Source organism: Echinops telfairi, unplaced genomic scaffold (assembly GCF_000313985.2).
Source record: "Echinops telfairi isolate 266 unplaced genomic scaffold, ASM31398v2 ScPeMD7_14;HRSCAF=57, whole genome shotgun sequence".
NCBI lineage: Eukaryota > Metazoa > Chordata > Mammalia > Afrosoricida > Tenrecidae > Echinops > Echinops telfairi.
In genome coordinates, this window is record NW_022103911.1 from 777,035 (window position 1) to 787,362 (window position 10,328).

The 10,328-nt window shown below is 42.3% G+C and overlaps 1 protein-coding gene across 1 annotated transcript in view; it reads left to right on the plus strand.

Annotated features, from left to right (window-relative positions):
• The window catches only part of FGF2 (fibroblast growth factor 2), a gene marked incomplete at its 5' end in the record, with an annotated part of 100,730 nt that overhangs the window by 76,428 nt on the left and 13,974 nt on the right, over positions 1-10,328 (plus strand). The gene's annotated exons all lie outside the window — the stretch shown is intronic.

The following is a 10,328-nucleotide window of genomic DNA, read 5'->3' on the forward strand; positions in this document are numbered from 1 at the left end:
TCCCTTCACCCACTTTTCTGTTGTCCGTCCCCCAGGGAGGAGGTCACATATAGTTCCTTGTAATCAGTTCCCTCAGAAAAACATTTCTTAAGTGTCTTTTCCCTCTTTCAAAGCTAGGAAATACAAAACTTTGAAAAATTACTATATTTAACTGCCAAAGTCTATATAGTGTTTGGGCTCAAGTTGAGTAGTTTTAATACAGAACAGACTTTTATTCCATTCCATAGCAGGGTAATTTCATTGCTATGAGCAACAAAAATCAAGAGTAAACATTAGGATTTATGATTTGTTAACTTCACAAAATTGTAGATTTAGAAAAAAATACATTGCATATAGTGAGTTAGTTGCAGTTTAAATCATCAAACAACCTCAATTGTTAACACTGACACGAAAAACTGGTCTTCTTCTGTTAGGAATTTTCATATTATTTTCTGTCTAATATTATAGATTATAATGTCCTGAATATCTCAATAAGAATTAGAATGTGTTGGTGTTAAGCTGAGTTCTCTAGCGGGGGGTGGGGGGGGGGGAAACAAGTGATGCATACATAGGTGTAAAAGGAGGGAAGTTTATATGAAACAAAATGGTTCACACTGTTGTAGGAGTGAGTAAGCCCCATCTGCTCCAGGTCCATGGGTCAGATGATAAGCTGAAAGCACTTCCGGAACTGATCAGCTACTGGGGCCAACAGGCGAGGAAGCAGAAAGGTGAAGCAGGGAAACTATAGGTTGGTGGATTTTGACAGATCAGACCTGTAGCTAGCAGAGTCAAATGAGTCAAAGGTTAGCAGGCCACTGATAGTTCCCAGGGTTGGCAGGCAATATGGCAACAAGAACTGAAGATCATTGTGACAGATATGGGATCCAGGACAAGAAAAGTGAAGCTCGCCACAGCAGCTATTTAAATACTAATGAGGCCACATCCCTGAGGAGAAGTCATCAAGTCTATCGCCTGAGTTAATGCTTGGCTCGCAGCAGACCCCCTCGTGTAGTAGATTATATGTGTTAGCTAATGTTATAAGGGCGGACTCAACTGCCAAACCACTGAGATTCCTGGCCCAGCCGAGTTGACTGAAAACCTGTCATAGTGTATATAACATGGTGATCTATAGTAATGAAATATGAAAAAAAAACTTCTCGGAAGATATACATTGAATCACTGTAACATGCAGTACTTTTTAACTCTACAATGAATTGCTTAGTTTAGAGGCTTTAAATGAAATCTATATATTTATATAGTTGGATATAGTAAAATAAGGAAAGTAGATTTTTCTTTTGAAAAGTAGATTTTTTGATGATTTAATTATCCGGATTGACAACCTATATGGATCAAATTTGTCAGAGAAAGACAATAATTGAAAAGGAACGTGTATTATTAAGAGATAAAATATTGAATTAAATGTGAAGATTATTGCTTAAAAGGAAGAACTGCTTCTTTAGAAGTTAGCTTTGCAAACATTTTTACATCCCGTGTATAATACACAGGAGTCCTGGTGGTATCGTAGGTTGAGAATTGGGTTGCTGACTTCAAGGTAGGAGATACCAGCTCTCCAGTCATTGTTTGGGAGAAAGAGGAGGCGGTTTGCTCCCCTAAAGGTACAGTCGCTGAAACCCAGGGAGCAGTTCTACCCTGTGCCACAGGGTCACTCTTAGGAATAGAACTGACAGCAGTGGGTGGGGCCCTACATATTAGAAGAGGAAGGTCAAGTTTACTTTAAGCTTTTTCTAAAGACTGTGTTTTATTTTTTTCTGAAGTAATCAACTTTGATAGTTACATCATGTCTGTTTTTCATTCTCAGAAGTGGTGCAACCAAAACCATTTTCAGATTCATATTGAGCAAACTCCCTTTTAAGCCAAAACTGCAAAATCAAAGTACTGTAAAAGAATAAACAACCCTAAAAACAGAACATGAGCAAATGGCCATAAGGTTCAAATCTATCACTTAGCAGCGGACCAAATCTGAGGCCAACAAGAGTGGAGGGATGTGAAAAGTGGTAGGAGAAAGTCCTGCAGTTCTTATTTCTTTCCTTCTTGTATTCCAAGACTCTTAGAGATTGAGAGAATCTAGAGGTTACATATCCAATTCAACTTTCTTTGTTTCACACACGTGGAGAGTGAGGCTCGGAGACATTAAGAAGCTGGCTCAGAGACATAAGTTGGTTTGGGATCAAGTCAAGATAAGAAGCAAAATTTTCTGAACCACCAAAGATCTTCACAGATTGGGAACATTCTTGGAAAGACCTGCCTCGTTCTGTTTCCTCAGGGACCAAATAATCCATAAAGTTAAGTCATAATCTATATTAGCATCAGCAAGGAGAAAGCAAAATTGAGTAATGTGCCTGCCATGTAGCAGGTGCTGAATAAGCACTGTTACTGTGGGTGCCATTGAGTTCGTTCCCACTCATAGCCTCCTGCTGTGAAACAGAATGAAACACTACCTGGTGTTGCGTCTGTGTTAGTCAGGGTACTTTAGAGAAACAAATCCACATCAACTCATGTATAAGAGAGAGTTTTATATAAAAGGTTAAGTGTGCATCAAGAAAACATCCCAACCCAGTGCTGCCCAAGCCCACAAGTCCAACATTAACTCATTAGCCCATATGTCCAACACCAATCCACAAAGTCCTCCTCCATCTTACAAAACAGACACAACGATGCCGACTGGAGGAGGAAAGCTGAATCAGTGAATGTGTAAGCATCTCAGCACTGGCAGGGGTCTCCACACGGCTGCTCCAGCACCCAGGGCTGCATTGGGGTAGGTCCATGTGGCTTCTCCTCGGGAATGTCTTGCAGGAAGTGAGCCTTGCCAGCTGAAGCAGGGAACCAGCTAAGGCAGCTGCACCCTGGTCCGACCATCAGAAAGTAAGAGACCCAAGAACTAGAAAGGCGAGGCTCACCGAGCCATTTATCCCTCCACCCTTCAATTAATCCCATGTGTTTATTGGCCAGGTTGGCACAGTAAACTAACTCAGGGCCCTACTCCCAATGGTTGATATGTTTGAGCCCAGTGTTACAACCACTGTGTCAGCCCATCTTGTCAAGGGGCTTCCTGTTCTGCGCTGCCCCACCACTTTAACAGGCATGATGCCCTGTCCTAGGGACTGATCTTTCCTGATAGCATGTCTAAAAAACGTGCTTTTATTTATTGTTCACATACTTTGGACAATGAATACTACAATAACAACATAAAAGTGGAGACAACAGAAGTCATACTAAGAAGCTAATTTTGGGGCCAGGGGGTGAGGGGAATGTGAGCTTTATTGCAAACAATATCCCACTGTTACATGATTTCATGTTCTAAAACTTCCAAGCTGGTGGTGTTCTCGATGTTTTCTTCTGATGGGTGCAAACACTGTTTCCTATTTTGTGGCAGTTGCATAATCTCCTGTCAACTTGAGTGAAGGGGTGGAGTCTAGCTTGTCGGTTAGGTAATAGCCAATGAGGCCTCTGTGTGAGCATGGCCTTCTCATGAGGATTCTGGGAACTCATGTCTTCTTCTCTGGAGGCAGACACACACTGTCTGCTTCACATTCCTGTTGACAAGACACATGGAGCTATGCTGATTGCAACAAGAGCCCTGAAGCTGGAGGAACCACGCAGAGACCCACGTCAGCACTGAGATGCTTTTACCACCACTGGATCCACAAGACTTTCCACCCACTGGCCTGTGATCTTCCTGCATTTGACGTCGCTGCATGTATTGCATGAGTCTGAAGAGGAATTCATGGACTGATTTTGGACTTATGGACTAATATCAGACTTATGGCTTGATCTGAACTGGGCTGGGGTGTTTTCTTAATATACAGTTGCTCTTTGACATAAAGCTCTCTCTTACACATATATGAGTATCTCTGAATTTGTTTCTCTAGTCAGCCAGACTAATATGTATTTACAAGTTCAAAAACAATGAAGGTGTCTTTTCTACTGATAGATTCTTCGTGGTTCCTGTAGCACCACACCACCTTGCATCTTAGCATTTTACAGTCACTGGATCGCGTCTGAGGCTGCCTTCCAAGGGGTGGGCTGGTAGACCATGGAGTTGATTCCTGCCCATAAGCCAGTATTTTCCCTGTACTCTCCCGGGCCACCACGTTTGTGGTCTGACACAGGTGCTTTTTAATAGCCCATTCACGAGTGGATGCTGAAGCCACCGTCTTGCCGTTTCGATGCTCAACAAATGCTTCTACATGATGCTGTGTCCTTATAACTCTCAGTCTGTGCCAGAACTCCCGAGAGGGCCACACTGTTCCCCAAACTCATTCTTTTCTGGCTACTGTCAAGAGCTACAGGTTCCGAGGATTATTCCGGTTTGTGAACGCAGGGGTGGGGGGCGGGGCGGGAATAGCTTCATTATCCACAGGGTCACGCCAGGATTCCTTGCTGGCCACACACCCAAGCTCTTTTCTAGAAGCCACTAGAATATCTCAACTCTCATGCACATCGTGCGGGAGGTTGCAACAGGAGGTCACAACAGCTCACCCATGCATCTCCTTCCTCTCACTAACAAGCTAATTTAAACCCTGTTGTCAGTTTCAGGGAAATGAATTTTATTCCCAGAAAACAAGGCAACCAGAAGCTGAAGAACCCACAGTCAACGGAATTTGTATGCACTCTTGAAAAATCGTTCTCCAGCCTCTTTTCTCGATGACCGACTTGTGTGTTGTAGTGCTGTGGGCACACACAAGCACTCCCTCTCACTCTGCCCCTTTCTCCATATTGTACCAACCTGAGAGTGCCCGGAAGCTACCCTGCTGCTGCCATAGAGGTCATCCTGAATCTGATCTCACTGAGAAAAGAAAACATTGCAAAGAAAATATGTGACTTTATTATTAATAACAGTTACCTGTGCTATACTGCAACAAGTGTACCACATACTAGGTTAAGATGCACTGTCCTTTAAACTTTCTTAAGAAACAACCACTTGACATCACACTATTATTAAATATGTGTGTGTGCGTGCATATATTCCTTGGTATGGTAATTCAAGTTAATGACTACATTTTGAAACATGAATAAGATTCAGCCTTAACTAGCATGAAGCAGTCCTGGTGGTGCAATGATTAGTACTCATGCAATGATTAGTACCAAAAGGTTGCTAGTTCAAACCCACCAGATGGCTGGCAAGCTACTCCTGTATGGATTATAGTTAGAATGCCCGGTCCAGTTCTACCCTGTCACACAGGGTTACTATGCATTGTCATGAACAACTCAACTGCACCCAGTAACAACACTTAATGTAAAACATTAAGCCATAGCAGCTTAATTTCAAAGAATTCTTTAAGATACCCAATTTGTTAGAATCGCTCATCCTGTATACGTCTTCATTTTTCTGTTCTTTATTTTCAAACTCTGTTCATTAAAATCACGATAGCTATTGAGATCTCGGGAGAACGCAGTGATTTCTTCAATAGCTGACCTAAGTATTGGCGTTTCAACCCTGCCCACATAAGAAATGTGGTACTATGAGAAAGGCCTGGCTGTCTACTTCCATGAAGACTACGGCTAAGAAACCCCTCTGAAGCAGTTCCCTTCTGTAACAGTTGGGTTTCCAGGAGCCAGAATTGATTCCATGGTAACCAGCAATACCAAGATAGAGGAATGATTTAGCACACACAGATAAGAGTGCCTAACCGAGACTTGGGAGAAAGACCGGCTTTCTAATCCTGTAAAGGGTCACAGTCTGAGAAACCCAGAGGGCAGTTTGAATCTGCCCTGTAGGGTCCCTGGGAGTCAGCATTGACTTGGTAGCAGTCAGGTTTTTGAGAACCTGGACTTGGAAGTCAGGGAAGGCTTTCGGAGAAAGTAGCATGCATGACGACAGGATCTGAGAGGACTGGAAGCATTTAATGACTTGACAAGAGAGAATGAAAGTCCAGGAGCTAGAGAGAAGATGACATGTGGAGGAGCCTGGCTGGAACATTCCAGGTACAGGTAAGCAGTGAGTGTTTATTACAGTCATCTAATGTGACATTGTTGTTGGTAGATAGGAGCAGGATGCGTGTGACTGTTTTGGCCAAAGACAGAGATCAGGTTGATTTGAGAAATTCTAAGTTTATTTCTGCCGGCGCTTGACAAAAGGAAACTGGGGTTTTGCAACCTCTAAAACTGCTTCAAAAATCAGTGAAAATTACACAGGTCAAATACCCCAGACTATGTGGCAAGTTTGAGGGATTGTTCAGCGGGGTCTTCACAGTGAACAGAGGTCTTCAAGTAACGGGGCAAAGGAAGAACAGTTCACAGGGAGCAGGGGACAGCGTGGGCCTTTCCTTCCCAAGACCGCCGACTCCAATTGCTTACCAAAATGGCCTTGCTTGCCCAGGCGGCTTTGTTTGCTCAAAGTTGACTGAATTAGAACATCCATACTGATTAAGTTTAAAAAGAACTTTACTGCAAGGTAAAGGCTGTTACATTTTGGGTTTTAGCAAACTAAGTCTTAACAGTAGATCCCAAACTATATCGCATTTCCAATATTTGATTAACAGCCAGAGAACCCTTTTACCCTTTTTAACAACATCTTGCTAATAGTCGTATTTCTCCAAATACTCAGACCATTTTTAGCAGTTGATAGTTAAGCCCAGCATCCTAGAATATATACTTCTTGGATTCCTCTGTATGTCACACTGCATGCCTAGTTTGTCAGGAAGCCCTGTTGACTCTTTCTTCAAGATATATTCACAATCCGACAGCTTCTCAGCATCTCCACTACAACATACCATCTCTGCTTGTTCTCTCTCCCTGTGCTCCTGAATAAGCCCCTAACTGTTGTGCTGCTTATGCCATTAGGCCTCAGTAGTCTTTACAACTAAAATGTTTCAGATCATGCCAACTTTTCTATTTAGAGGCTTACCATGGCTCTCCATTATACTCAAAGTAAGAGCTAAGATACTTCAAATACGTGATCTAGCATCTTTCCTGTCTCATCACTTTTCTAATTATAGGAGTCCTGGTAAGTGTAGTGGATTGTGTGTTGGGCTGCTAACTGAAAGGTCGGCAGTTCAAACCCACCAGCTGCTCCATGGGAGAAAAATGAGGCTGTCTACTTCCATAAAACTTTTAAAAAGTTCCAGTCTTGGAAACTCACCAAGGCAGTTCTACTCTGTATTATAGGGTCATTGTGAATCCGAACAAAACTGATGTCAGTGAATTTGGTTTTGTTATATTAATTATGCCACAGGAATGTTGTCATATTTGAATGAAATAATTTACATGGAACAATAATTAGGATTTAAAGGATGCTTTGCCAGCTCATGATGTGGTTGTTATGTGCCATTGAGTTGGTTCCAACCCATAGCGATCCAGTACACAACAGAAGGAAACACTGGCTGGTCCTGCACCTCCTCACAGTGGTTCCTGTGTTTGAGCCCATTGCTGCAGCTCTGTCACTCCATCTCCTTGAGGGCCTTCCACTTTTTTGATGCCTTTCTGTTCTGCTTTATGATATCTTTATCCAGGGACTGGTTTCTCCTGACACCAGGGCTAAAGCACACAGCAAGAAGTCTCACCATCCTTACCTCCAAAGAACACCCTGGCTACACTTCTTCCCAAACAGCTTTTTGCTTTTGTTTTGGCAGTCCATGGTACTTTCACTATCTTTCATCGCCACTACAATGGAAATGTTTCCCCAGCACAGGAACTGAAATGTTATCAGTTCTTCTTCATTTTCCTTATTTAGTGTTCAACGTTCACATGCATATGAGGAATTTTAAATCCCATGCTTTGGGTCACCTTCACCTTAGTTCTCAAAATAATCTCTGCTTTTTAATAGAATAAAAAAGTCTTTGTCACAGATTTACCCAACACAACATGCCTTTGATTCCTTGGCTCCTGCTTCCAAGAGCATTGATTATGGATCCAAGCAAGACAAAAATCCTTGACAACTGCAATCGTTTCTCCATTTATCATGAGATTATCTATTGGTCCATTTGTAAGGATTTTGGTCATCTTTACATTGATTTGTAAACCATACCGAAGACTGAAAACCTTGACCTTCATCAGCAAATGCTTCACATCCCCATCACTTTCAAGCAAGGTTGTGTCATCTGCAGATTGCAGGTTGTTAATAAGCCTTCCTCCAATCCTGATGCAGCGTTCTTCTTATTAACCAGCTTCTCTGATGATTTGCTCAGCATACAGATTGAAAAGTATGGTGAGAGGATGCAACCCTGTCACACACCTTTCCTGATTTTAAACCATGCAGTATTCCCGTGTTCTGTTTGCAGAACTGCCTCTTGTCAGTGTACAAGTTCTGCGTGACCACAGTGCAGTGCTCTGGAATTCCCACTTTCTCAAGATTATTCATAGTTCGTTTTGATCATCACAGTCAAATGCTTGGCATCGTCATCAGAATACAAGTAAACATTTTTTCCTGATGTTTTCTGCTTTCAGTCAAGATCCATCTGACATCAGCTATGATATCCCATGTTTCATGTCTCCCTCTGAATCCAGCCTGAACCTGTGGCAGCTCCCTGTCAAGGTGGTGCTGCAACCGTTCCTGAATGATGTTCAGCAATATTTTACTTGCACGTGATAACGATAACGTTCTATAATCATTCTATTGGATCACTTTTCTTTGGAGTGGGTACAGATATGGATCTTTTCCAGTCAGATGGCCAAGTAGCTTTCATTGTTTCCTTATCAGCTTGTTAAAACATTTCAAGAGACCTTGAAATATCCTTTTTCAAGGAGTGCAACCCTATTCCTCTTAATTATGTCATCCCAGTATAGTAAACCATATGATTTTCTGATTCAAATGACCAATACTAATCCATTTCAGCTCACTAAGGCCTAAGATATCAATCTTTATGCCTTCAGTTTAATTTTTTTGACCTCCAATTTTCCTAGAATCATACGTAGCACATTCCAAGTTACGTATATTAATTGATGTTTGGAGCTGCTTTAACTCATTTTCAGTGGTGCTCCATCAGCCAGCAAAGACCTGCGGAGGCTTTATTCCCAAAGGCTTCACGCATGGGAGATTGTACTTTGAGAAGGCAGCCCCTCCCAGTCGTATTTTGAGTGGCTTCTTACCCGAGGGGCACTGGATAAATATCCTCTAGCGCTGTCTCTGACAGTGTTCTGCTTCCGTTCATTAGGCCTGTAGGGTCTGACAAGGCTCGATTGAATGCATAAGGTTTTCCGTGGCTGCTCCCTCTGATTCCTTCTTGGTAGTCTGCTCTTCGTCTGGAAGCTCCGCTGGAGCCTGTTCACTTTGGGTGATCCTGCTGCCATTTGTCATACTAGTGACATAGCTTCCAGCATCACGGAAACATGCAAGCGACCACAGTACAACAGTCTGACTGACAAGTGGTGCTCTCAGCTGATAGGCCTATATAAAAGAAGGCCTTGAAAGCAAAGAATTTAAGTCACTTCAAGCCCTTAAAAACTAAAATTGTGAAGCCCATTCTAACCTGCATGTGTCGGAGTATAAGTGTGCCCCGTAGGATTCTCAATGACTTCTGAGGCATTGGGGGGTGGGGAGTGAGAAGGTGTGGGGGGAAACAGTCCTTCACATTGCAGGTAGCCACTGAGAGTATGAGCCATTTGCCGAATTCCTCTGAGAGGCCCGTGCTTTTCCTTCCCTGTGAGGTTGGTCCTCTGAAGACCACTTCTGTTCTGTCAAGCTGGGGACGGGGAGTAGTAAACACTAAGGATGGGGAAAAGGCTATGTACATACGTTTATTCACATTCATAAAAACTATACCACATCAACTTTGAATAGGAAGACTGAGATCGTAATTACTGAGTCTTATTTGTAAACTTGAGACTAGAGAAAATAGAAAATTATACTTCCATTGGGTTTTGAAATACTATCTGGTTTTCTTGAGGATGGAATTATGGCTCTACTACATATATGTATATTTTAGTAATGCAGTTTGTTTTCAAGTGCAAGGCAGTTGACTAGTAAATTTACATGGCTGAACATTCAGCACACTTGCAGGTTTTTCTTTGTTCCCTCTTTGTTTGTAAAGGTACAACTAACTTCTGTTAAAAAAAAGTCAAAGAACATATTGTGGGCTCCTTGGTACAGCCACTTAGTCCCTGGTATGATTTCTTCTCTCTGAAATATTAGGAATTGGATGAAAAGTCAAACAACATTGGCTTGGTAAGTACTACATTAGGCCAAACATTTTAGGGTGTGCGAGCTAGCAAGGTGGAGTTCTATGGAAGCTGACATAACTTCCAAAAATTAAAAATCCATGTGCTGAGTGATGCTGTTGAAGGCTACCTCTGGGGCATTGGCCTGTGAAGGTCAAGGCCTATCTACTTTGGATCTTAAACTTGGAGTAGAGAAAAAATTTTAGCAGGGGCACTGAAAATGACAGAGTAAT